Raw genomic sequence first — 27504 nt, 5'->3', positions numbered from 1 at the left:
AAAGTGTCCTGAATTTCAGTAATACGTCTAGCATGCTCAAGGTACATATTTTCACTGTAAGGCTCACAGACAGGAAATTTTTTTACGGTGAATTGTTAGTTATTTTGACACAAAACATTCGGGAGACACGATTTAACCGTTGAGCGAATAAATTTGTCTGCGCTAAGTTATTCATGAAATGAAGTCATATTTCATCATCACAATCATAATCATTATCGGGTGTTGTCCTCTAGGTCACATGTAGCTTTCGCCGGCCGCCGTGGCCGAGCGGTTCTAGGCGCTTCAGTTTCGAACCTCGCGACCACTACGGTCGCAGGTTCGAATTCTGCCTTGACCATGGATGTGTGTGATGTCCTTAGGTTAGTTAGGTTTAAGTAGTTCTAAGTTCTAGGGGACGGATGACCTCAGATGTTAAGTCCCATAGTGCTCAGAGACATATGAATCATTATTGAACTTGTAGCTTTCCATACAGTCCTGTCACTTGCTACCTGCTTCGTTTCCTCATAATTGTTTTCTATCCATATACTATCCTCCAACTCGTACCTTCTGCGTCCTTTTCATTCACGGTTTCTTTCATTGCGTCCGTCAGTAATGAATCTCTTCTGAACTAATGTCCACGCCAACTCATTCCTCTTTCGATTGCCTTTGAAACTTCTCCCTGTTCTCCCATTCTTCTCAACACCTCCCCATTTTTCATTTTGTCTCAGCTCCGTATAATGCCCCGCTCCATTAATGAACTTCGCCAGTCTCTTTCTCGAGTACCTGTCAAAGCATTGCACAATAACACATTTTTTATGGATCAACGCAGATAAAAGAAGTCACCTTCTTCAGGATCATTTTCTGCACGATTTCAAAGCCCACTAAATCCTGCTCCAAATCTCAGGCAGCTTACAACCTCGTAATTAGTTTAAAATTTAAAAGTGGAGTTATGGCCTCAATGAATGACTAATAAATGTCGTTTATCGGCTGAAGTTTTCATCGAAATCATTGTACGTCACGATGAATTTACTGACTACGTGCCGTGACTCTCATACATCTGCCTCTACATGACTGCAATTCACACTTAAGTGCTTCACGGAGGATTTATCGAATCGCCTTCAAACTATTTCCCTACCGTTCCACTCTCAAATAGCTCGTCGGGAAAGTGAACTCGTAAGTCTTTTCGTGCGAGCTCTGAGTTTTCTTATTCCATTACGATCGTGATTTATCCGTTTGCAGGCAAAAATTAGCAAAGTACTTTCGCATACGGAGGAAAAGGCTTTTGGGTGAAATTTCGTGGAAACAAAACACATCACCACAACGAAAAAAGCTTTTTTTTTTTTGAACGGTTACCGTTCCAGCACACCTATCAGAGCTGTAGCACTGTCTCCCCTCTTTCGCGACAATACAAAGCGAGGTCTCCTTCTTTCACCTTTTTCATGTCCTCTTGTAAGGACCACACATCATTCAGCAATAATCCATAAGGGAACAGAAAAGCCTCTTACCAAGTGTACTGCATATAACACAGTCTTAGGTTTACGTTCTGCACAGCATTATCAATTTTTCGAAATTGCACTTCCAAGACGGTGAAATGGGATGTGAAAGGAATTTTGAAAATATGCCGCTACTAAGGGAAATTTAAAGCTGAAACCTCGAAAATTTATAATTTGGTTCTTCAGTCTGAAATAAAAAATGTGTCTTTCAGCGTTTATGAATTTCAACCACTAAGAGGGTAAAATAGGGAATGAAAATTTGTAAGAAAATATTTCGTTGTATTATAAAATTTTTTAAATGTAGACATATGAAAACTGGCGTTTGACTTCTCGGTTAGATATGAAGAAATGTGTGATTGGGGATGAAGTTTATATGGAAATACCACCACAAGAACCCAAAAGGTATGATTAACAAAAATCGGGGACTCCAGGTCAGAATAGGGTTTTGGTCAGAAGTACATTCGCCGAAGACCATGCTTCTATGGTCTTACTTAGCATGAAAAGCTTAGAAGGTGTTACAGATTGTGAATAACATAAAAATTCGATTAAAGAAAAACAACAAAGAAAAGTCTGTGTAGACCTTACAGTGTCCACGAGTGAAGCGGCTGGCGATAAGCTAATACCTAATATAAGTGAATCACTACAAGCATTAAGTAAGTCACAAAAAGGAAAGATCATGTGTGTGATGGAAGAAATTGAAGTTTAGTTCCATCTAAAAGACCAGCCGAACAGAGTTTTAAATGAAGAACAATACCTGCCAAATGAAGAGTTCCTAGGGAATTTTTTACAAATGTACGTCGAAGTATTATAGAACTATTAAATGTGTAATTATCACTATCATGATTCATAAATATGATTGTAATGCGAAAGGTCGCACAATCATTAAGCAGCTGATGAAAAGTTTTACTCTATTCCCTTTGTTTTCAGTACTGTTTCATCAGACCATTATGATTGATTTCATATATCAGACCGTTGTAGCAACTATTCAAAAATGACGGTGGTCCCAAAAATAACAAACAAAATTTTACAAATTATTTTAAATAAATTGCAGCAGTAATAAACTATAATGAAATATATTGAGATCAATTGGAAGAAGCAGTCAAACAGATCAATATTCTGAATGAAACAGCAGAAAAAGTAGGACTGAAAATCTCCTTTGAAAAGACAGAGTACCTAACCAATGTAAAAGAGGCACCGAACAATATGATTACAAAGTATGGCCAGATAAAGAAGGTTTCTAATTTCAAATATTTAGGGGAAATCATCCAGCCCAATGCTTCAGATAAAGAAGGAAATAAAACAAGAACAAGAAAAATGGAAATGGCATTCCAGCTAACAAAGAATGTGTACAACAAGAAGTCAGTATCAATTAACGCAAAAATAAGGCACTACAACACTGTGATTAAGCCAGAGTGTCTGTATGCATCTGAATGTTTAGCAATGAACACTAACAAGGAAATGGAAGCTATAGCAAAAAAGGAGCGAAAAATCATTAGAAGAGTACTTGGGCCGAGGTTTGAGAATGGGACTTGGAAGCTTAGAAGTAATAGAGAAGTGTATGACAAAATTGAGAAAGTGGAAGATACTATGAGTAAGAGAAGAGTAAGCTTTTACGCCCATTTGAAAAGAATGAATGATGAAAGGCTGACAAAGAAAATATTCATGTTTTTTGACAAGAACCCCAGAACCCAAATTACTTGGTTCAAAGAAGTCAAAGCAGACTTAGAGGAGATGGGTATAGGAGAAGATGATATAACCAACAGAGACTTAATGAGAGACAAAATTCAACATTTTGAAGGATTTGAAGTGAAGAAGAGAAGAACTGGAGGAACAGTGTGGACAGAAGACCGAAGGGAGCAGCACAGAGAGAGGATGAAGACATATTGGCAGAAGAGAAAAGAGGAGGAGCGCAATAGGAGAAATGTACATTGAAAAATAGTTGTTTAACGCGGTCCCTAGACGGCCAAAATCGGAATAAAAAAAAAATTGAGATCAAAGGCATAAATAGATTAATTAAAAATTTCTGCGAAGTAATTATAATTTTCCTTCTGTAACTAGGTTAAAAATGCTCAAACGATACATATTCCTAAAATAGTGAAAAACTGTTTCTAATTTATTTTGTGACAATCATATGCAGTCACATAACAAAATGTATCACTAAATAATTGTCCATAAAGTAAGTTATAAGCCGTCTAGTATGTCCTGCGATATGATCCGATTCAATGTTAAATTCATAAGCAGTCTGCGACTGTTTGCTTATGATGCTGTGGTGTATGTGAAGTTGTAGCTATTGAGTGACTATGGGAGGATACATGATGACTTGGACAAAATTTCTAGTTGGGGCGATGAGTGGCAGCTAGCTCTAAATTTAGAATAATGTAAGTTAGTGCAGATGAGTAGGAAAAACGAACACATAATGTCCGAATACAGTATTGATAGTGTGCTGTTTGACACAGCCACGTCCATGGGCTTAAGTTTGCAAAGCAATATGAAATGGAATAAGCCTGTAAGTACTGTAGTAGGGAAGGCGAATAGTCGATTTGGGTGTACTGGGAGAATATTAGGAACGTGTGGTTCATCTGTAGAGAAAACCGCGCGTAAGACAATAGTGGGAGCCATTGTTGCGTACTGTTCGAGTGTTTGTGATCCACACCAGGTCAGATTAAAGGAGAACATCGAAGCAATTCAGAGGCGAACTGGTAGATTCTTTGCCGGTAGGTTCGAACAACACGTAAGTATTACGTAGATGCTTCTGGAATTCAACTGGGAATAACTGGAGGAAAGACGACGTTGCTTTCGAGGAACACTAATGAGAAAATTTAGGGAACCGGAATTTGTGACTGACAGCAGAGAGATTCTACTGCCACCAACGTATATGTGTGTAAGGACCATGAAGATAAGAATAGAGAGATCAGTGCCCGCAAGCATACGTACAAAGAGTCGCTCCATCTGCGAGTGAAACAGAAACGGATTTGACTGGTAGTGGTATAAGATAACTTCCGCCACACACTGTATAGTGGCTTTCGAAGTATGTATGTAGATGTAGCTGCGGATAAGTGACACTAATGCATAGATTGTAGAATGCTTCCGTTTTAGATACCTGAAAATCGTACCACAAACAAAGAGAACTACAACTGAATGCATAAACAAATCATTCAAAAAATATTTTAAAAAATGTGGTTCAAGACTTTGGTAAAATTCCTTTCAGATATAGCGATTTCAGAAGGTACTAAAGTCCACGACAGGTATCAATCTGTTCTTGTCTGTATGCTGTAATCTCCCGTCGTTGAAATTTACAAAGATACGAGGCCTGTTCAGAAAGTAAGGTCCGATTGATTGCCAAATTGAAACCACAGTGAACATCAGAAATGTTTTACTTGTAACAATTAGCTACACCTTTCAGCTACTTCTCTACGTAGTCGCCGTTCTGACTTAGACTTTTGTCATAGCGTTGTACCAACTTTTCAATAGCCTCATCATAGAAGGCAGCCGACAGTGCTTTCCGCCAATTCTCCACGCTGGCCTACACCTCGTTGTCTGTGTCAAAATGTTGTCTTCAAAGACAGCGGTTCATGTGACCAGAGATGAAACTCAGGGGGAGACAATTGCGGACTGTATTGTGGGTAATCTCACATTTCCATTTGAAAACGATGCAGGAGCATCTTCATTGCCCCTGCAGAATGCGGCTGAGAATTGTCTTGAAGAAGAAACAGCACGACAGCTATGTAATGTTAGCTGCATAGCTTCAGGCGAAATTTCTCACCAGGCCCTCGTACTTGGCGGCAGACACTATTTTCTAGACATCTTTACGCACTCACTGCGAGCTCAGAAATGTGAAGAGCGACGTGATGCTAACTGGGGTTATACTAGAGACACTACCCAACACATCTGTGCAAAGCTTTATCGGATTTTCATAGTCGTTTCCATTTCGCGACCGATTGGAGCTTACTTTCTGAACGCCCCTCGTAATATCCAGATTTACATAGTTGTCAAAACTGGATATTACGTATCAATGTCTTACCTCGACACAGAGAGGTTGGATCACTATATGTATAGAAGTGTCGGAAACCACAAAAATTCTAGAACACATTGCACTATGTCGCACAGTGGAAAACGTGCTGCAGTGGAACACATCACTCCACTCAGATGGACACAGGCAACGAAGCACAGACGGCGCCTAATAGCCGATTCGGGTGGAGCACATGCATTACCTGCGGGCATTTACGACCCGTAATTCGGTGCAACATTTCCTCTCCACCTCTTTTTTCATTAAATTCCAACGGTGCGTAATTTACTTTCCGTATTTTCATTGCAAATGCAGCACGCAAATTCATGAGTGTGACCATACTGAAAACGTTGTGTTATCTGTACGCAGCATCTGTTGCAACTTCCGACCATATCTTACCTTGAGAAGGTAGACTCAGGTGAGAGGTACATTACGGTAGATTAAATTAGACTTCGTTTCATGTAAACACATTAAGAATATACTCGTGGATGTGATACACGTTAGGAAAATACTATACAGAATTGCATTCATTATGTACTTCGTCTCATTATAAGCAACACTGGCTATTGTGATTGTAATTTTAATACTACTTCCGTGAATTAAAAATACACTCCTGGAAATTGAAATAAGAACACCGTGAATTCATTGTCCCAGGAAGGGGAAACTTTATTGACACATTCCTGGGGTCAGATACATCACATGATCACACTGACAGAACCACAGGCACATGGACACAGGCAACAGAGCATGCACAATGTCGGCACTAGTACAGTGTATATCCACCTTTCGCAGCAATGCAGGCTGCTATTCTCCCATGGAGACGATCGTAGAGATGCTGGATGTAGTCCTGTGGAACGGCTTGCCATGCCATTTCCACCTGGCGCCTTAGTTGGACCAGCGTTCGTGCTGGACGTGCAGACCGCGTGAGACGACGCTTCATACAATCCCAAACATGCTCAATGGGGGACAGATCCGGAGATCTTGCTGGCCAGGGTAGTTGACTTACACCTTCTAGAGCACGTTGGGTGGCACGGGATACATGCGGACGTGCATTGTCCTGTTGGAACAGCAAGTTCCCTTGCCGGTCTAGGAATGGTAGAACGATGGGTTCGATGACGGTTTGGATGTACCGTGCACTATTCAGTGTCACCTCGACGATCACCAGTGGTGTACGGCCAGTGTAGGAGATCGCTCCCCACACCATGATGCCGGGTGTTGGCCCTGTGTGCTTCGGTCGTATGCAGTCCTCATTGTGGCGCTCACCTGCACGGCGCCAAACACGCATACGACCATCATTGGCACCAAGGCAGAAGCGACTCTCATCGCTGAAGACGACACGTCTCCATTCGTCCCTCCATTCACGCCTGTCGCGACACCACTGGAGGCGGGCTGCACGATGTTGGGGCGTGAGCGGAAGACGGCCTAACTGTGTGCGGGACCGTAGCCCAGCTTCATGGAGACGGTTGCGAATGGTCCTCGCCGATACCCCAGGAGCAACAGTGTCCCTAATTTGCTGGGAAGTGGCGGTGCGGTCTCCTACGGCACTGCGTAGGATCCTACGGTCTTGGCGTGCATCCGTGCGTCGCTGCGGTCCGGTCCCTGGTCGACGGGCACGTGCACCTTCCGCCGACCACTGGCGACAACATCGATGTACTGTGGAGACCTCACGCCCCACGTGTTGAGCAATTAGGTGGTACGTCCACCCGGCCTCCCGCATGCCCACTATACGCCCTCGCTCAAAGTCCGTCAACTGCACATACGGTTCACGTCCACGCTGTCGCGGCATGCTACCAGTGTTAAAGACTGCGATGGAGCTCCGTATGCCACGGCAAACTGGCTGACACTGACGGCGGCGGTGCACAAATGCTGCGCAGCTAGCGCCATTCGACGGCCAACACCGCGGTTCCTGGTGTGTCCGCTGTGCCGTGCGTGTGATCATTGCTTGTACAGCCCTCTCGCAGTGTCCAGAGCAAGTATGGTGGGTCTGACACACCGGTGTCAATGTGTTCTTTTTTCCATTTCCAGGAGTGTACAATAAATCTCTCTTTATGCTATACTGATTCTATAGTTTGATGCACAGCAAGGGTAACTTAACAACCTGTATTCTGCTTGAATGCCTGTATCAACTTTAAGATATTTTTGTTAGTTAATTAAGAAGCAGCATAAATACATATTGTTTTCAATAAGGTTCTAAGATCACGTCTTGATATACCAGTACAGGCATTGACAGTAAATAGCTGAATGTTGCATAAGTTTTGGAACTATGTCTGCTTCTGTTAATCTTTTATAACCTTTAAAATATTTGTTTACTATCATGAATGCAGTATTGGAAAGTTTTAAATTGTTTTCGTCATGTAATAGTCGCAAGCTGCTATTTAAATTATTTTAAGCATGGGCAGATAAAATCTATGTTCATGATCTTTACTGCTACACTACCTCTACATTCATGTAAATTATCTGTGTAATGAATAGCTGCAAGTCCATTAACTCATCAAAAACATTTGCCTAAGTAACAGTTCCTCCTGTTGTCTCATTACTTAAAATTCCATAGGTTAGCACTTTTATTCTGTTTATAAACAGTTTTCAATATAAACAGAATTCATACAAAGGTGGCTACATAAACTTTACTTTACGTTTCATATTTTCCAAGAAAGCAGGTAAAATGAAGATCCACCTTTACAGTAATGTAAACAAATTATTGATCTTACCTTATTCGTGGAAGTGGCTTTTTTTGACGAAAAACGTGTAGTACTGCTCGTATTATAACGATTTTTTATGTGTCTCCAGAAGATGGTGATCACGAACTTTTAGCTCTTACTCCTCTTGATGTACCAACATGAGCGTATAGCTTCCTCTTCAGGTACATGTTGATAAACCTCCAATAGATGCTGGTAAATACTAACTCGCGCGGAACAGCCTCCACAAAGGATTTACCCTCTTATTTTATCGCCTTCCGTTGAAACAAAACCACGCTACCACATAATCACACTTCAAAATGCTCTATGCGCAGCCTTTTCGCTTTATCAAACAGAACTGTCACTGCTAACCCTGTCCAGCTGTATACCGTCTCTTCCAATATTTAAAACACATCCAAACTGGCTTTTTATCGCAGTTCTAATTTTACTACATATCACACTCAAGATGTGATAATTTAACCACAACGTATTAGCAAGTCTCTACATCTTTCATCCTACCCCAATGGTGCACATTATAGTTTTGGCGCGTTCCATGTCAGCAACAGGGTTTTGTCAACTGTACAAAGTTATTGATACTACTAAGGTGGAACTGTACAATCTTTTGACATTCGTTAAGATTTTGTAGATACATATACACTGGAGTACATACAAAATTACAAGTTTAAAATGTTACATAGAACATTTAGAAAAAATTGCTTTCCATATTAATCAATTATCAGGGGAAAGAAAACTGGTGATCTATGGATCGGAGCGTGGAATGTCAGATCCCTTAATCGGGCAGGTAGGTTAGAAAATTTAAAAAAGGAAATGGATAGGTTAAAGTTAGATATAGTGGGAGTTAGTGAAGTTCGGTGGCAGGAGGAACAAGACTTTTGGTCAGGTGATTACAGGGTTTTAAATACAAAATCAAATATAGGTAATGCAGGAGTAGGTTTAATAATGAATAAAAAAATATGAGTGCGGGTTAGCTACTACAAACAGCATAGTGAACGCATTATTGTGGCCAAGATAGACACGAAGCACACACCTACTACAGTAGTACAAGTTTATATGCCAACTAGCTCTGCAGATGATGAAGAAATTGATGAAATGTATGACGAGATAAAAGAAATTATTCAAGTAGTGAAGGGAGACGAAAATTAAATAGTCATGGGTGACTGGAATTCGTCAGTAGGAAAAGGGAGAGAAGGAAACATAGTAGGTGAATATGGATTGGGGGGAAGGAATGAAAGAGGAAGCCGCCTTGTACAATTTTGCACAGAGCATAACTTAATCATAGCTAACACTTGGTTCAAGAATCATAAAATAAGGTTGTATACCTGGAAGAAGCCTGGAGATACTAAAAGGTATCAGATAGATTATATAATGGTAAGACAGAGATTTAGGAACCAGGTTTTAAATTGTAAGACATTTCCTGGGGCAGATGTGGATTCTGACCACAATCTATTGGTTATGAACTGCAGATTGAAACTGAAGAAACTGCAAAAAGGTGGGAATTTAAGGAGATGGGACCTGGATAAACTGACTAAACCAGAGGTTGTACAGAGTTTCAGGGAGAGCATTAGAGAACAATTGACAGGAATGGGGGAAAGGAATACAGTAGAAGAAGAACGGGTAGCTCTGAGGGATGAAGTAAAGAAGGCAGCAGACGATCAAGTAGGTAAAAAGACGAGGGCTAATAGAAATCCTTGGGTAACAGAAGAAATATTGAATTTAATTGACGAAAGGAGAAAATATAAAAATGCAGTAAATGAAGCAGGCAAAAAGGAATACAAACGTCTCAAAAATGATATCGACAGGAAGTGCAAAATGGCTAAGCAGGGATGGCTAGAGGACAAATGTAAGGATGTAGAGGCTTGTCTCACAAGGGGTAAGATATATACTGCCTACAGGAAAATTAAAGAGACCATTGGAGAGAAGAGAACCACCTGTATGAATATAAAGAGCTCAGATGGAAACCCAGTTCTAAGCAAAGAAGGGAAGGCAGAAAGGTGGAAGAAGTATATAGAGGGTCTATACAAGGGCGATGTACTTGAGGACAATATTATGGAAATGGAAGAGGATGTAGATGAAGACGAAATGGGAGATAAGATACTGCGTGAAGAGTTTGACAAAGCACTGAAAGACCTGAGTCGAAACAAGGCCCCCAGAGTAGACAACATTCCATTAGAACTACTAACGGCCTCGGGAGAGCCAGTCATGACAAAACTCTACCATCTGGTGAGCACGATGTATGAGACAGGTGAAATACCCTCAGACTTCAAGAAGAATATAATAATTCCAATCCCAAAGAAAGCAGGTGTTGACAGATGTGAAAATTACCGAACCATCAGCTTAATAAGTCACAGATGCAAAATACTAACGCGAATTCTTTACAGACGAATGGAAAAACTGGTAGAAGCAGACCTCGGGGAAGATCAGTTTGGATTCCGTAGAAATGTTGGAACACGTGAGGCAATACTAACCTTACGACTTATCTTAGAAGAAAGATTAAGAAAAGGCAAACCTACGTTTCTAGCATTTGTAGACTTAGAGAAAGCTTTTGACAATGTTAACTGGAATACTCTCTTTCAAATTCTGAAGGTGGCAGGGGTAAAATGCAGGGAGCGAAAGGCTATTTACAATTTGTACAGAAACCAGATGGCAATTATAAGAGTCGAGGGACATGTAAGGGAAGCAGTCGTTGGAAAGGGAGTGAGACAGGATTGTAGCCTCTCCCCGATGTTGTTCAATCTGTATATTGAGCAAGCAGTAAAGGAAACAAAAGAAAAATTCGGAGTAGGTATTAAAATTCATGGAGAAGAAGTAAAGACTTTGAGGTTCGCCGATGACATTATAATTCTGTCAGAGACAGCAAAGGACTTGGAAGAGCAGTTGAACGGAATGGACAGTGTCTTGAAAGGAGGATATAAGATGAACATCAACAAAAGCAAAACGAGGATAATGGAATGTAGTCAAATTAAGTCGGGTGATGCTGAGGGAATTAGATTAGGAAATGAGACACTTAAAGTAGTAAAGGAGTTTTGCTATTTAGGGAGTAAAATAACTGATGATGGTCGAAGTAGAGAGGATATAAAATGTAGACTGGCAATGGCAAGGAAAGCATTTCTCAAGAAGAGAAATTTGTTAACATACAGTATACATTTAAATGCCAGGAAGTCGTTTCTGGAAGTATTTGTATGGAGTGTAGCCATGTCTGGAAGTGAAACATGGGCGATAACAAGTTTGGACAAGAAGAGAATAGAAGCTTTCGAAATGTGGTGCTACAGAAGAATGCTGAATATAAGGTGGGTAGATCAAGTGACTAATGAGGAGGTATTGAGTAGGATTGGGGAGAAGAGACGTTTGTGGCACAACTTGACCAGAAGAAGGGATCGGTTGGTAGGACATGTTTTGAGGCGTCAAGGGATCACAAATTTAGCATTGGAGGGCACCGTGGAGGGTAAAATTCGTAGAGGGAGACCAAGAGATGAATACACTAAGCAAATTCAGTAGCATGTAGGTTGCAGTAGGTACTGGGAGATGAAGAAGCTTGCACAGGATAGAGTAGCATGGAGAGCTGCATCAAACCAGTCTCAAGACTGAAGACCACAACAACAATTAATCAAAAATTTTTGAAATATATTTGTTGGTTCATATCATAATATTTTTAAATATATCAGCTATAAATTCATGACGATTTATGAGGAGAATGGTATGACATTAAACATACGATAGCCTATATAGGAACTATGGATGGACATCGAGGAACCATTTGTGCCAGTCAAAGATCTGCATAATCCTCAAGATGTCTGATGGTTGCTATCCCTCAGAAAATAAAGAGAGAAGGAGACACGTCAATGTCTGAAACTGTGGGTTAAGGGATTGGTTCCTACTTGGAGGCAAGTAAGGTCGACTGCGCCTCAACGGAAAAGGGGTCTGATGTACACCACTGACTGACAGTTGACTTGCTGCCCCCAAACGTTAACCACTTCTCCTCCGACAGATGCAAGGCCTTCAGGCTCTACAGCAATATGTGATCTGACATTATGCTGCTGGAGTATTCAATTTGCTCCTGTGGTCATGAAGAGCATTATTACATTACATTTTAGGCCAAAACTGTCTCATAAAGTAGTATGCTCATCCCAATTGTCAGTATCGTCAATTCCTTAACTTTGAGTCGAAACTGTCGACAACATTCACATCTTCCAACGATTTTGTTGCTAATTACTTTTTCTTCTCCTATCCTTGAATTACGGCGACGGAGACACGTTATTTTCTGCAGCCTTGGGGCTTTCGTTAGCTAGGTCATGGAAGGAAAGTTAACTTAGAAGGAATGAAGTGTCACAGACCTGTTCAGCGCTGAAAGCTTCCTGTGCACTTATAAGACAGAGACGTTACAGTGTCACTCCACCACACAGCTGGCACGTAAAAAGGTAGTCTGCATTCCATAAGAACTGTGTTGTGCGAGATGCTATAAAAATTCCTTTTTGACGGGATAAGATCTGAAAGCCTCAGAGTGGCTGTTACCTGCAGGTGTGCCACACAGGAATTATCATTTGAATCTCATTAAGAGACGTTGATTCACAATAATTATTTCAGTAGAAGGCGCATTTTCCCACATGTGTGTACTTGTAGGCCTTCTGGTTGGCCAGGGTAGAATACCTTTATGTAGTGGGAGAAGGTCTGTGTCTTTCTCCATGCACCACTCTGCTATTCGTTAACATTCGTTAACTATGAGAAATTCCTTGAGTGTAGGAATTTGTTAAAATTGTTTATGAAACTATCCATGGTCAGAACTCGGAAAGTCTGCTGCATTTGGCCAGTGAGAAACAGCCCGATCTCAGAGAGTACAAGTTGGAACACTTGCGGCACAGAGGTAGAGGAAAACACTTGAGGTAGAAAGGTCGACGAGAACACTTGCATTAGGTCTTTGCAGAGAAATGCAGAGAGGAATGTCTCTACTTTAGAGCACAACACAGATGTCAAGTTGAACTCAGAATTTGCAGGCGCTCCTGCAGCCATCTTCCACACTCACTCTGTTTAGGAATGGTAAGCATGAAACATTGATGCAAGGGGGGGGGGGGGTTAGTGAAGATAGAAAGCATCAGGTTTTAATAGCGAAGTTGTACAATTTGCAGCCAGCTAGTTGCACCCATCATAGACCTTGGTAAATCTTTTCATGTTGGTTCTTGCTTTTCTGGGAGGCTTGCAGTCATTGGCTATATCTGTGATATAGTTTTGTATCGTGTTTTCATGTGTCCATCCACCTGTACCAAGGCTATTATTCATCACTACAACCCTTTCTCCATTTACTGAATGTTTATATACTTGACTTAGTGGATAAATTATTTTATTTGAAGTCTTATAGGAATAAAGTAAAATGCTATAGTGGCTGGTAGTTTCCTGTCATAGCTATGTGAGTTGTAATGCCCGTATTTCCATGCTTAATTAGTCCACCCTTAGTTCAAAGTGGTTTAAATGGCTCTGAGCGCTATGGGGCTTAACATCTGAGGTCATGAGTCCCCTAGAACTTAGAACTACTTAAACCTAACTAACCTAAGGACATCACACACATCCAAGCCCGAGGCAGGATTCGAACCTACGACCGTAGCAGTCGCGCGGTTCTGAACTGAAGCGCCTAGAACCGCTCGGCCACAGCGGCCGGCTGCCACCCTTATTAATTATCATTCAATATGACATTATCCGTTGTGCGACACTGTTCCTCTTGATTTTTCGTGGTATAACGGGGAGCTTTCCTTCCCTATAACCCTTCAAATCATGAGTCCAGGAGCTGGGGAGGTACGAGCATCGAGAATCGTTGCTTCCTGCGACCCTTCGGTGTGTCCTCTACAGACGCATTGGTTTCAACCAGACTGCCACCAGCAGACGCTAGACTCATCACAGAAACCCACAGAATTTCACTAAATGTTCCATTCGATTGTGGTAAGACACCATGCCAGTCTCGGTTGTCTGCGTTGTGATGTCAGTGGTAAGTGATGTATGGAAACTCGAGAACTCAGCACAGCAGCATGTACTCTGTTCTCTGCGATTCGAGGTGACACGTTGCCTACAGTCTTCACCAGAATTTCAGCTTTTGTCGTCCATCTATCATCTACTTTTCCTGCCACATTGTTCTCTTGAGTCCCCCTCGAGCCGCAGCTATTGCACTATAGTCGAGACGGCATAAGAAGTTCCTGACAGCTAGCAGTGCAGTTGTCATCTGTCAACTGCCAAGTGCAAAGGGCAGGAGGAGAAAACAGTAACCGTCTACAGAGCTGTGGCAACACTGAAGCGTTACTGTAAAGACGTTTACAAAATTGCATTGCGTTACTGGTTGAGGTAGACCCGTGACGCTGCTACGCCTAGCCCAATACAACTGTCAAGGATCAGTTTACTCCGACTCATCTGTATCCATCTGTACGAGTGATCTGTTGGTATGATGCCTCCAAGTCAATTATTAAACCTCCCTCAACGTCTAAACGATGGTGGTAAGCTGCTTGTCCTCTGGGAATGCTACATTGCGATCACTACGTAAAAGTTCCAGTAACGTTAAGTACACCCAACAACCATCATCCGTTCAAACGTTTGTTTATCTATAACACTCATTATTTTCCGCACTGGAAAGAACTGTAAATAATCTCAAATAAGCTTGAAACTTTCATAAATACATCCCACAATCATCGAAATACAAGAGCATCTGTTTTATAGTGTTGCATCGAGGTGTCCACGACGTAACCCTTCTCATTTCCAACAGTTGGAATGAAGGAGCGACCTTGTTAAGCTACATAATTTACAAGACGTTACAATTTAAGGCAGATGAATATTGTCGACATCCTGTGCTACACATTATCAGCTATTACAACTGAATCTTTAATGACTCGCAACAAATAAACATGGCCATAATCTGATTTGCGTGCCCAGTCCACTGGAAATTATCCGACCACCAAGTCCACTTGCTGTCTGCCCATTGTTGAAATTCAGAATCACAAATTCATCCTTGTAAATAATGATCTGAACAACTACTGTTTCGCAAATTTTCCAGTTTACTGCCTTTTTACATATTTAAAGGAAAATATTGTTCACTTGTGTCTTCCCCTTAATGTTGATAGTTTTTACTACAGCTGTTTTTGTGTAGATGACCCGTAAGTCTTAAGTGACAAACTGTCTGTCCAGCAGCATGACTACACTCAGGTTCACTGTGCGCCGGAATCAACGTCTTAGTGCTGCAGCGGTCCGCGGAAAAAATTAGGATCCCTTGGGCTGTTAATGGCTGACGCTCAGATCCAATAGCACTTTACACTGTCATATCAGCTACAGAGCTGAATTTCATATTAGTGCCACCGATCTCTAATAATTAGTGATACAGAATCAATTTTCGACAGCTTACACACAAACTGGATCCTTTCACAAACACGTTTGCCAACAATAAAATTAGCAGACGTATCACTTCTCGTAGCGGCAAACGGCTGAGTTGCCATAACAGTGCTGTATACCGAATGATGTGGCGTAGCGGGTAACACAATGGACTCGGGAGGACGATATTTCAAACCCGAGTTTTCCATGATCTCCCTAAATCACTTGAGGCAAACGCCGGTATGGTTCCTTTGAAAGGGCACAGCCGATTTCCTTTCCCATCCTTCTCTAATACGATGGGCCGATGACCTCGCTGGTTGGTTCCCTCTTCCAAACCAACCAACGAAATAACAATGCTCTACTACCCAACCCATAAAAAAGTCTCCCCTACTTAATTTTTCCCTTAAAGAACAACAGTACATGTAGTGTAATGAGAAATATCAGCCGGGCGGAGTGGCCGAGCGGTTCTAGGCGCTACAGTCTGGAACCGCGCTACCGCTACGGTCGCAGGTTCGAATCCTGCCTCGGGCATGGATATGTGTGATGTCCTTAGGTTAGTTAGGTTTAAGTAGTTCTAAGTTCTAGGGGACTGATGACCTCAGAAGTTAAGTCCCATAGTGCTCAGAGCCATTTGAACCATTTTTTTGAGAAATATCACATGCCGTGGTAAATTTATTCCAATATTTCTTTGACAAAATTGTAATATACGAAAAACTAGCATGATTGATTTTCGGAATATGACAGACGTCTCATTGCCATGATTCAGAAATTACGCGTTGAAAATAATATCTTCACTGCAGGTGCTACATTTGTTTAAATTTTTGAAGACGTTCGACCTTAGCCGACTGCTTGTTGTAACGAGTGTTACTGTGAATACGCGACGGTATTCCTACTGAATAAGAAGGCATATTAAATGTTTTCTGAAGCCGAACTCATCATCGTCCATTAACGTTTGAACATTGGATTTATTGTATGTATCAATTAGAAAAAAGCGCTTTTCTCTGAAACGTTATTCAACCACATATAGCCGAGAAAGTTGAACTGAATTTGATAACACTATAAAATTCACTCAGCGCTATCTATTTTATTCGAAAAAATTTTCCCGAGCAAATTATAAAGCTATAACATATCAGGCACACACGACGGGATGTGCGTCCGGCACGACGAGAGGTGATTGAAGTAGAATTAAGTTGTGTTCCCAGCGCCAGAATTGGAAATTATCTTCATGGAACGCGGGAACCAAATTATCTTCCTACGTATACACTGTTCCAGTCAAGCCGCGAGTTTATAATTAAAACAGGCTCAGCAATTTACGCTTTTCACCCTGTCAACTTCGCTCCCAGGTCGCAATATCGCTCTTAGTAGTGTCGTTTCCTGCTAGCACACACGATATTCTTTCTGTCGACTTTATATAGGAATAAATCTCATTCCAAATCTGGCAAATATCGGTCGGGACGGTGACGGTCTCCGTTTAGAGACATAGTAAAAGCTCTACTGATACTAAATGAGTGAACTCCAGTCTTTCCCTCTGGAGAATGGAAAGTAATAAAAGAACAATGTTCGTGAATTCATGACGCTACCACCCAAAATAAAGGGCATATAAGTCGCGTGATGGGTTCTAGAGCCACAAAATATGGTCCCACGTTTGTACAGAAATTGTCCAGTAATGTAAAAACTAACATTTATCGTGTAACTATTGACTATATTTGTATATACTGCAATGTAAGTGTAGTGGCGCATATTTGTCGTAAAGGATTATCAAGGTACCATGCATTCTTGGCATCAGCCAATAACGTCCTGCAATGGAAAGTCGTTTTACTGTTCGTTAACCTATAACCTAACCAGTGCCAATTTTCGTTTAATGCAGTTAAAACCCTTAACTACCAAAAGTTTTGATTTTCCACCCATGCAACAAGCGACTGCAGATCAGTCTAAGAGCTAACCAGAAAATAGTGTACAAAAATTACCTGTAATCTTCAGTCTGCTTGCTCTATCTCAGCTCTGTTTGCCGGAAATCGCTGTCTGCATATGGCAATTAATAGAAAAAGAAGGTAAAATCTGTTAAGATATTCATGTACGGAATCTTGACAGTTAACAGGAAAACTAGACACTCCTAAACAAGCATCACCAGACACATATTTGAATTTAAATTCTGTTATTGTTAAAATTTTACAACTTTACTAGTTTAAATGATTATACTAGCCAAAAATGAAAATGTAGCAGGGATAAAGTAGATGTTCGTTAACCTTAACGACTATTCTGATAACGAAAACGACGATGATAAACTCGAATTACCTCTCATTGCCGAGTTAAATGGGTGCAGCAAATTGTGATTATATTTCATTAGCATTCATTGTCAGTCCCTTCCCATATCGGCTTCGAAATCATGCTGAAGGTAAACATTGTGAAGAAGGTTCCGCCAACAATAACTGCGTGTATTTCGTCACTATTTTTAGACCGTGGCTCATAGCAACAAGGGGAAGGGGGAGAGTAAGGGAAAAGCAGAGCATGTTTCATTTAAGCATAGTTTCAGTCTTTCAGTCTGTTATAAGCTGTGTTCTGTTCGTTGCCTAGAAGAGCGAGTTGCAGAAGTGTAGTTAGTGCGCGTGGTCATTGTAATCCTACGAATTAATATGTCTCGTAAGTGCATAAACAGTGGTGACAATTTTCGCTGCATTTGTGAACAGGCTACAATGAAATCGCAAAGGAGGTCGTTAACGCTATCCATTAAGAGGTGGTACAGACTGTGCTTTGTATGTGAAATCGGTGACCGGGTCAAGCCTGAGGATTCTCATGTATATCCAAATCTTGTGTCTCGAGTCTTCATTCTCGGTTGAATCGTGAAAGATTTTACGTTGGATTTACTATACCCACGATCTGGCGAGAATTATCAAACCATGTGAATTATTGCTACTTTTGTAATATGAAACTCCATTAACCGACGACATTTCCTAGAAGAGATAAGTCTTGTTTGACATATCGTAACGTTCCATCAGCCATGCGACCAGAGACTCGCAGAGATGGACTGCCTGTTCCTGTCCCTCTTCGTTGTGATAGCGATGAGTGCGGTAGTGAACCTAGAGCTGCACCATCATCTTCAAAACCCAGTTCTTCGAAAGATTTTGATTTTGAGTGCACAGAGATTCGCTAATTAACATAGTGTGACCATAGTGATCTGATGAGAGTTCTGGAATAGCCGAAAGGTAGAGCTGAACTTTTAGTGCCAAGACTACAACAGTGAAACTATCTTGATAAGACGGTAAATTCATCTACGTTACGTAACCACCATATGCCATTTCTTCCGTTTTTCGAGAGCGTAAGTACCTTAGAGTTCCCTAGTGATGTACAGGGACTAATAACAAGTATGAGCATTGACTATAAAAGTGATCGGTAGAGATTGTTCATCGACTTCTCCAAAATAAGTCTCAAGCATGTGCTACCGAATAATGGCAAAGTCTTAGCGTCGATTCCTATTGCGTATGCGCGTTACACGAAAGAAATGTAGCATAATATGAAACAATTGTTACTGCGATTGAACTATAACTGGTTTATTTGCAGATTTCCAGGGATTTGGAACTCATAGGCGTATTAGTTGGGCTACAAGACGGCTACACCAAATTTTGTTGCTTCCTGTGTTTCTGGGACAGCCGCGCCAAATCATTTCATTATAAAAAGAATGTCGTCAGCCACTTGGACCAGGGTCTCACATCGTTATGCACGAAACACTAGTCGAATCCAAAAGAAGATAATTCTCCCTGCTCTTCATATAAAATGGGACCTAACGAATAATTTCGTGAAGCCCATGGACAAAACTGGAGAAGCATTTCTCTGTCAGCGCCAGAAATTTCCAGGCCTCGTACCTGAGGACACTCAGAAACATCCCCCTTTTTGTTTTCGCATCACTGAGACCTGGAAATTTCTCGCACGGACAGAGAAATGCTTCCCCAGTTTTGTCCATGGGCTTCACGCCATTCTGACACGTGATGAAAAATTAGACTGGGACACCTTTGTTCAAGTATCAACAAACTTTCTAGAAAGTAAGAGGACTGAAAAATATAAGAACCTGTGGAAAACCTCCTGTACAGCTAGAACAGACAAGGGTGCAACATGTCCTTAAACTTACATTTCCCAGATTCACACTTGGCTCTCTTTCCTGACAACTGTGATGCTGTAAAGGACGTGCACGGCGAGCTAGTCCACCAGAAAATCTCGGACATGGAAATGAGACACCATGGAAAGTGGGATAAACCATTGTTAGCCGACTGCATCAGTGACCTCCTACAGAAGAATAACACCAAAACTACATGCTTAATCTTATATTGGCAATAAGGCAGAGTTATGATATAGAGACGCATATCACTAGGGATCAGACAGATACTGCCTACAGGAAAATTAAAGAGACTTTGGAGAAAAGAGAAGAACTTGTTTGAATATCAAGAGCTCAGATGGAAACCCGTTTCTAAGCAAAGAAGAGAAAGCAGAAAGGTGCAAGGAGTATATAGAGGATCTATACAAGGGCGATGTTCTTGAGGACAATATTTTAGAAATGGAAGAGAATTTAGATGAAGATGAAATAGGAGATATGATACTGCGTGAAGAGTCTGACAGAGCACTGAAAGACCTAAGTCGAAACAAGGCCCAGGGAATAGACAACATTTAATTAGAAATACTGACAGCCTTGGGAGAGCCAGGCTTCAGTTAACTCAAATGTGGTGAAATACGAAGCTTTCGAAAATCACGTAAAACAATTATGCAGGTCTGGTAAGGGATCCAGTTCTCACACAGCCTTTTGATTAAGGGAGCTGTGATCGACAACTGACTGTTATTCCTTCACATCTGGGCTTAGGCACCAAAAATATACAAGAGCATACGGGGAGACTAAAGATCTTATCACACTATCCGCCAATGTTGGTCGACCATCTGGTGAGCAAGATGTATGAGACAGGCAAAATACCTTCAAACTTCAAGAAGAATGTAATAATTCCAATCCCAAAGAAAGCAGGTATTGACAGATGTGAAAATTACCGAACTATCAGTTTAATAAGCCACGGCCGCAAAATACTGACACCAATTCTTTACAGACGAATTGAAAAACTGGCAGAAGCCGACCTTGGGGAAGACCAGTTTGGATTCCGTAGAAATTTTGGAACACGTGAGGCAAAACTGACCTTAAGACTTATCTAAAAAAATAGATTAAGGAAAGGCAAACATACGTTTCTAGCATTTGTATACTTAGAGAAAGCTTTTGACAATCTTGACTGGAATACTCTCTTTCAAATTCAGAAGGTGGCGGGGGTAAAATACAGGGAACGAAAGCCTATTTACAATTTGCACAGAAACCAGAAGGCAGTTATAACAGTCGAGAGGCATGAAAGGGAAGCAGTGGTTGGGAAGGGAGCGAGACAGGGTTGTAGCCTATCCCCGATGTTATTCAGTCTGTATATTGAAGATGCAGTGAAGGAAAAAAAAAAGAAAAATTCAGAGTAGGAATTAAAATCCATGGAGAAGTAATAAAAACTTTGAGGTTCTCCTATGACATTGTAATTGGGTCAGAGACAGCAAAGGACCTGGAAGAGCACCTGAACCGAATGGACAGTGTCTTGAAAGGAGAATATAATATGAACATCAAGAAAAGCAAAACGAGTCGAATTAAATCGGGTGATGCTGCGGGAATTAGATTAGGAAATGAGACACTTAAAGTAGTATATGAGTTTTGCTATTTGGGGAGCAAAATAACTGATGATGGTCGAAGTAGAGAGGATATAAAATGTAGACTGGCAATGCCAAGGAAAACGTCTCTGACGAAGAGAAATTTGTTAACATCGAGTATAGATTTAAGTGTCAGTAAGTCGTTTCTGATAGTATTTGTATGGAGTGTAGCCAAGTATGTCAGTGAAATGTGGATGATAAATAGTTTAGACAAGAAGAGAATAGAAGTGTGGTGCTACAGAAGAATGCTGAAGATCCGATGGGTAGATCACATAACTAATGAGGAGGTATTGAGTAGAATTGGAAAGAAGAGGAGTTTGTGGTGCAACTTGATCAGAAGAAGGGTTCGCTTGGTAGGGCAAATTCTGAGCCATCAAGGGATCACCAATTTAGTATTGGAGGGCAGCGTGGAGGGTAAAAATCGTAGAGAGAGAGACCAAGAGATGAATACACTAAATAGATTCAGAAGGATGTAGGTTGCAGTAGGTACTGGGAGGTGAAGAAGTTTGCACAGGATAGAGCAGCATGGAGAGCTTCATCAAACCAATCTCTGGACTGAAGACCAGAACAACATGATAACTTCAAAACGAGAGCTAATATTACATTATCATTACCATTTTCGTTATAAGCACACGTGAAAATGTAACAATTAACTATTTGCATGCTAGTAGCAGAAATAATGTTGTTGGCAGGTGTGATAGGCTGGTTATTTCAACAGCAAATATCCCCGCAATACAAGAGGATAATTGCAGTACTCCGCTTGCCTTGTGGTATTTGATAGAGACTGCGCCCAAAACCTTATACGAACTCTGAGTTACTCTGTATAGCTATAGAAACAGCCAACAAATTGCAACAGGTGTTTGCTATTACCAGGTTTAGATACGGATCGAGGATGCCGTCGTCAGAAAATCCACAAATATATTTAATAAGTGGTGAACAAATTAAAAATTAGTAATATCTCTTTGCAGCCATTGTTATGCTAGCCCTCTCCTGCAGCAAGTAGCTCTGCTTTTACTGGCAGTTACCAGCTTTACATCAGTTCCAATGTTATCAATTTTATGTGATTTTCATATTAACTACCTAATGAAGTATTTTATATGACGAGAGCACTATTGGTCTTACATTTGTTCGTCAGGTACTACAATTAATATTGTATTTTGCGATGAGAACACCCTTAGTCGGTGTCGAAACCTGGTAAAGTTTAATTTTGTTGGAACCGGTTGTCTATTTTATACCTACAGTTCTTTTACGGTTTCCGTCTCACAGGCATGTTTAAAACTGTAAGACTCGAAATAGTCCAATTTGTGTACAACTATAAAATGTAAGCTTTCTCCGCTCCACAGTAGGATGTTCAAGAGAAACTGCTACTGCTATTCGGGTGCTTTGAGCACTTTGGCAACGATAGCTTTGCATATACAAACATGGACGTATCGCACAGACAGCTAAGCGTAACCTTACCACACCGAATGCTAGGTATGGATTGAATTCAATGCTCAAGAACGATTTGTATATTATTCATGGACGCGGACATCTGAGGAACGTTCAATTTTCTGGCATCAAATCCTCAGTTTCAGGCTAACAAAGGCCCCTTGCCACATACGAAACATTAAATAACTCACCCAAGTGATACGTTGATAACGTCAAATTTATAAATCCTATGGAAAATTTTTATGAATACGATGCAGTCAATTCGAATCCTCTAGTCCTCTCAACACAACGGCTATAGCGTTTCAAAGGTATCTATTGCAGACTTCCGTCTCCAGGCGTGCCGACTCAAAACGCTCTGAATTTCGAATTATTATAATTAAAAACATAGTCATTCGGGCAGCGATATTATCTGAAGTTTGAAACATATTGCTGAAATTTCCAGACGATCAAATAAGCTAAAAGGCTTGGCACTCTGTGACTAACTTCTGTTTTTGTATCACAAATCCCAACTTCAGCCATTAATGTGGCAAATATTGAAAGTAATTAAATTAGGTTTTCAATGTGATGTTTCCTTAAGCAAATATATGTGTCACGAAAATGTAGTTTGGCGGGCGCTCAAAATTTTGGAAAACTGTTTTATCGAAAAATAATTGTAGAAGTTTCAAACTTTCTATCCTTTGCTTTTGTATATGTCTCATCATGTTATACGACTTTTAATTTTAAGGAAAATTAATTTCAATGATGAGGTAATAATCCAGAACTGACTGTCACTCTTATTGAATTCACAAGCACCAGAGAGTGGAAGAGCCAGGTGGTACCCATTCTCTCTGAGCACACAAGACGAATAATTGTACTGCTAGCGCGTAACGAACACACTTGCTTTCCACACAGTACAGATTATGTGTCCTTCATCGATGGTCCTGAGAACATCTGCACGGAGTTGTCAGTTCTGACAATAGATGCTCCAGCACTGGTTCGAACACAGCCATTTTGGGAGCCGTAGAAAAAGTTCTCCATTTTCATGGCTGACCCTTATAGCTCTGCAAACTGGGCCAATGTATTTTGGAAAACGGTATTCTAGTTTCGAAATATCCGTATCTTGTTTCGTCACTAAAATTCTTAGTAGAAGTCATTACTGTACTAATGAGTGTGGAAACAGATGAACTAATCTGTGACGTGGGATAGTGGACTGTCGTCATATGTTTCGATGCTACTCCTTTCTCTTCTTATCTTGTGAATCATACAGATCTGCTATCTATAAAAGTGAAAACAAGACGTACCCAAACAGTTAAAGGGGAAATGCTGTTAGAGCCTCGATCAGAAGACTTTCTTACGCTATAATGAGAAACAGGCTTAGAATGTGATAGAGGAAAGATGCAAAAGGACCAAAAAGTTTTACGGTTATGCGATGTTACGTGTATTACATTTTTATCTTTAGACAAACATGCGAGAAGGCATATTTATTTATTTTTATTTGTGTATTTATTTTACCTGGCAAGATTAGGGCCTTCAGACCGTCTCTTACACCTAACCAGGGATACTCAGATTGAACGAATTTCAGTTTGGACAGAACATTATGAACATACAACGTGTTATACGATATTAATGTTAAAGAAAAAAATAGAGATTATAACAGTAGTACAACGATAATTATAACAATCAAAAAATAATTATAACAATCAATAATAATAATAATAATAATAGTAATGACTATGTATATGAAAGTAAACATATTTTCTTTTTATGAATGTCAGTCCTATTGTTAGTTGGGAATTTTCTCGTTATGTTCTTGCAGCTTGTGAGTTATTCACATCGAGCAGAGACATAAGACGATAGAATGGGGTGAAAGAGCTATAGAAGAGGTAGCTAGGTTAGAAGAAGAGAAATAGGATGGTAAAATTCGAAGCTATGATGGAGAGGAGAAAGAAAGAGATGAGGGGACACAACAATGGAGGCTACACCGTCCCTAACATGTAAGTTCATATTCTAAGGACTCCTATCAAAAAGCACCATGAAAAGCGATGTACGTAGTCTAGCGGTTCTAGGCGCTCAGTCCGGAACCGCGTGACTGCTACGGTCGCAGGTTCGAACCCTGCCTCGGGCATGGTTGTGTGTGATGTCCTTAGGTTATTTAGGTTTAAGTAGTTCTAAGTTCTAGGGGACTGAGGACCACAGATGTTAAGTCCCATAGTGCTCAGAGCCATTTAGCCAAAAGCGATGTAGTGTATAGCAAATACCCCTAATTCGTAGAATAAAGTAGGGAGAAAATGCAGTTGACCATTAGAAACATCGAAAGAACTGAATCATATCGCCGCACCTATTTAAAATATACATGCACTATACATGAGGTGATAAAGTTCGTGAGATACCTCCTAATCTCGTGTCGGACCTCCTTGTGCCTGGCATATTCCAGCAGCCGGATACGACATGGGCACAACAAGTTGTTGGCAGTCCCTTGCAGAAATATGGAGCCATACTGCCTCTGTACATGTCCATGATTGCAAAGATGTTACCGGCGCAGGATTTTGTGCACGAACTGAAATTTCGGTTATGTCCCATAAATGTTCGATGGGATTCACGTCACTCGATCTGGGTGGCCAAATCATTTGCTCGAACTGTTCAGAATGTTCTCTAAACCAATCGCGAACAATTGTTGCCCTGTGGCAATTCCAACGGTGTTTTGGAACATGAGGCTTATGAATGACTGCAAATGGCCTCTAAGTAGCCGAACTCAACCGCTTCCAGTCCATGACCAGTTCAGTTGGACCAGAGAATCCAGTCCATCCCATGTAAACATAGCCCACACCACTGTGGAGCCGCCACCAGCTTGCACAACGGCTTCGAGATAAACTTGGATCCATGGCTTCATGGCGGCTGCACCACACTCGAACCCTACCATCAGCTCTAACCAACTGAAATCGTGACTCGTCTGACAAGGCAAGGATTTTCCAGTCCTCTAGGATCCAACCGACGTGGTCACGGACTTGGGCGAGGCGCTGCAGGCGATGTCATGCTATTAGCGAAAGCAATCAAATCACTCATCTGGTGCCATAGCCAAACAACGCCAAATTTCCCCGCATTGTCCTAACGGACGCATTCGTCCTACTTCCCGCTTTGATTTTTGTGGTTGTTTCATGCAGGGTTGCTTGTCTATCGGCGAAGACAACTCTACGCAAATGTCGTTAAGTGAAGTCCGTCGGCCTCTACGTTGTCCATGGTGAATTAAATATGTTATTCTCGGCATGTTCTTGACACCGTAGATCTCAGAATATTGAATGTCGTAACGATTTCCGAAATGGAATGTTCCACGCGTCTAGCTCCCACTTACATTCCGCGTTCAAAGTCTGTTAATTCACGTTATACGGCCACGATCTAACCGGAAACCGTTTCACATGAGTCACCTGAGTACAAGTAACAGCTCAGCCAATGCATCGTCCTTTTATACCTTATGTAAGCGATACTACTGGCATCTTTAGATGGAGAGATTGCTATCCCACGACTTCCGTCACATCAGTGTATGTGGGAAAGGTGGAATCAATCGTGGGGAGGTATGAGAATTCTTTTCCAGCACCTAGCTACCTACTGAAAATTACTGATAACAGAAAACAGGTAGGTTGTCATATTTATGGTTATGAAGCTCATGAAAGCGTTTGAACGAGGCGGTCTCAGAATAAATGTAAGCAAAACACATTACCTTATAGCGGGAGGAGATGGTAGGGACATAGTACTACCACAAGGAACTATTAAAGCTTCAAAGCAGTTTAAAAACTTAAGAACACATATCCCAACCTGAAGAATCAGATGTGTAAGACAGGATCCATCATGCAAGCGGAGCAATTATGACGTAAAATAGAGTTTTATGGAATTAGGCAAATTTCAAAACAAGCAAAGAAGTTAGATCTGCAAAGAGTAGGGGAAAGGTTGGTTGGTTTGTGGGATTGAAGGGACAAGACTACAAGGGCCATCGGTCCCGTAGTGGAAGGAATACAAATTTATGATACAGGAGGAAAGACGTTGGTGGAGCGGCAGAGGAATAAAGCACAGGCAGTAGGGATGGATGGAATAAGGAGGGCAGGAGGAAAGAGGGAGCTAATACATATGGAACAACCAGTCGCACAAATAATTGAGAAAAGAGCTTTTAAATGGTATGGCCACATACTGCGCATGGAGCAAAGACGATGGCCGAAAGCATTCCTGGAATGACCACCACCGCAAAGGAGAAATAGGGAACGGCCGAGAAATCTTAGAGAGCGCCAATAATTGGAATGATGAGGAAGAGAGGGCTCGAAGACTGCAATGATGGTGAATGCTGACGACTGTGACTATACGGCATCTACTGAAGAGGGAAAAGTCCCTTAAAAGTTCACAGAAGATGCATTTTCTTCTGATAATTTTCAGTAATCTTCTTTCCGTGTCTATTGACGTGAAAGCAGCAAGTCGCGTGACGAAATACCGACAGATCTGTATCGCTAACAACTACGAGACTAATAACGCGTGAAAATGGTTGAACCTATGAAGAGCAGAGCATGGTTGCGCAGTATCTGTTTATACCGTGACGTTGTCATACAAGTGTTCGAGCATGCGAGTGGCTGTTACGAACTAGCTCTGTCTACATTTATAAATTCGTCTAGTGTGGGAACGCGTTTAACTAGGACATCGATTCAGGTATCACTGTGAAGAGCATGGGGAGAACTACTGGGGTCTAAAGTGAGGCTAAAGTATATTTGTCAGAATGTAAGTGAAAATCTGTACAAAACTGAAAACTGAAAAAGATATGTGATTTACGTGGCTCGTACATATGCTCAGAGTTACAGGAAATGCCAGTCACAGGAGACATTGCGTCAAAAAAGAGTCCGAA

The sequence above is a fragment of the Schistocerca serialis genome, chromosome 6 (genome assembly GCF_023864345.2).
Source record: "Schistocerca serialis cubense isolate TAMUIC-IGC-003099 chromosome 6, iqSchSeri2.2, whole genome shotgun sequence".
Classification (NCBI taxonomy): domain Eukaryota; kingdom Metazoa; phylum Arthropoda; class Insecta; order Orthoptera; family Acrididae; genus Schistocerca; species Schistocerca serialis.
This window is presented reverse-complemented; position numbering follows the sequence as displayed.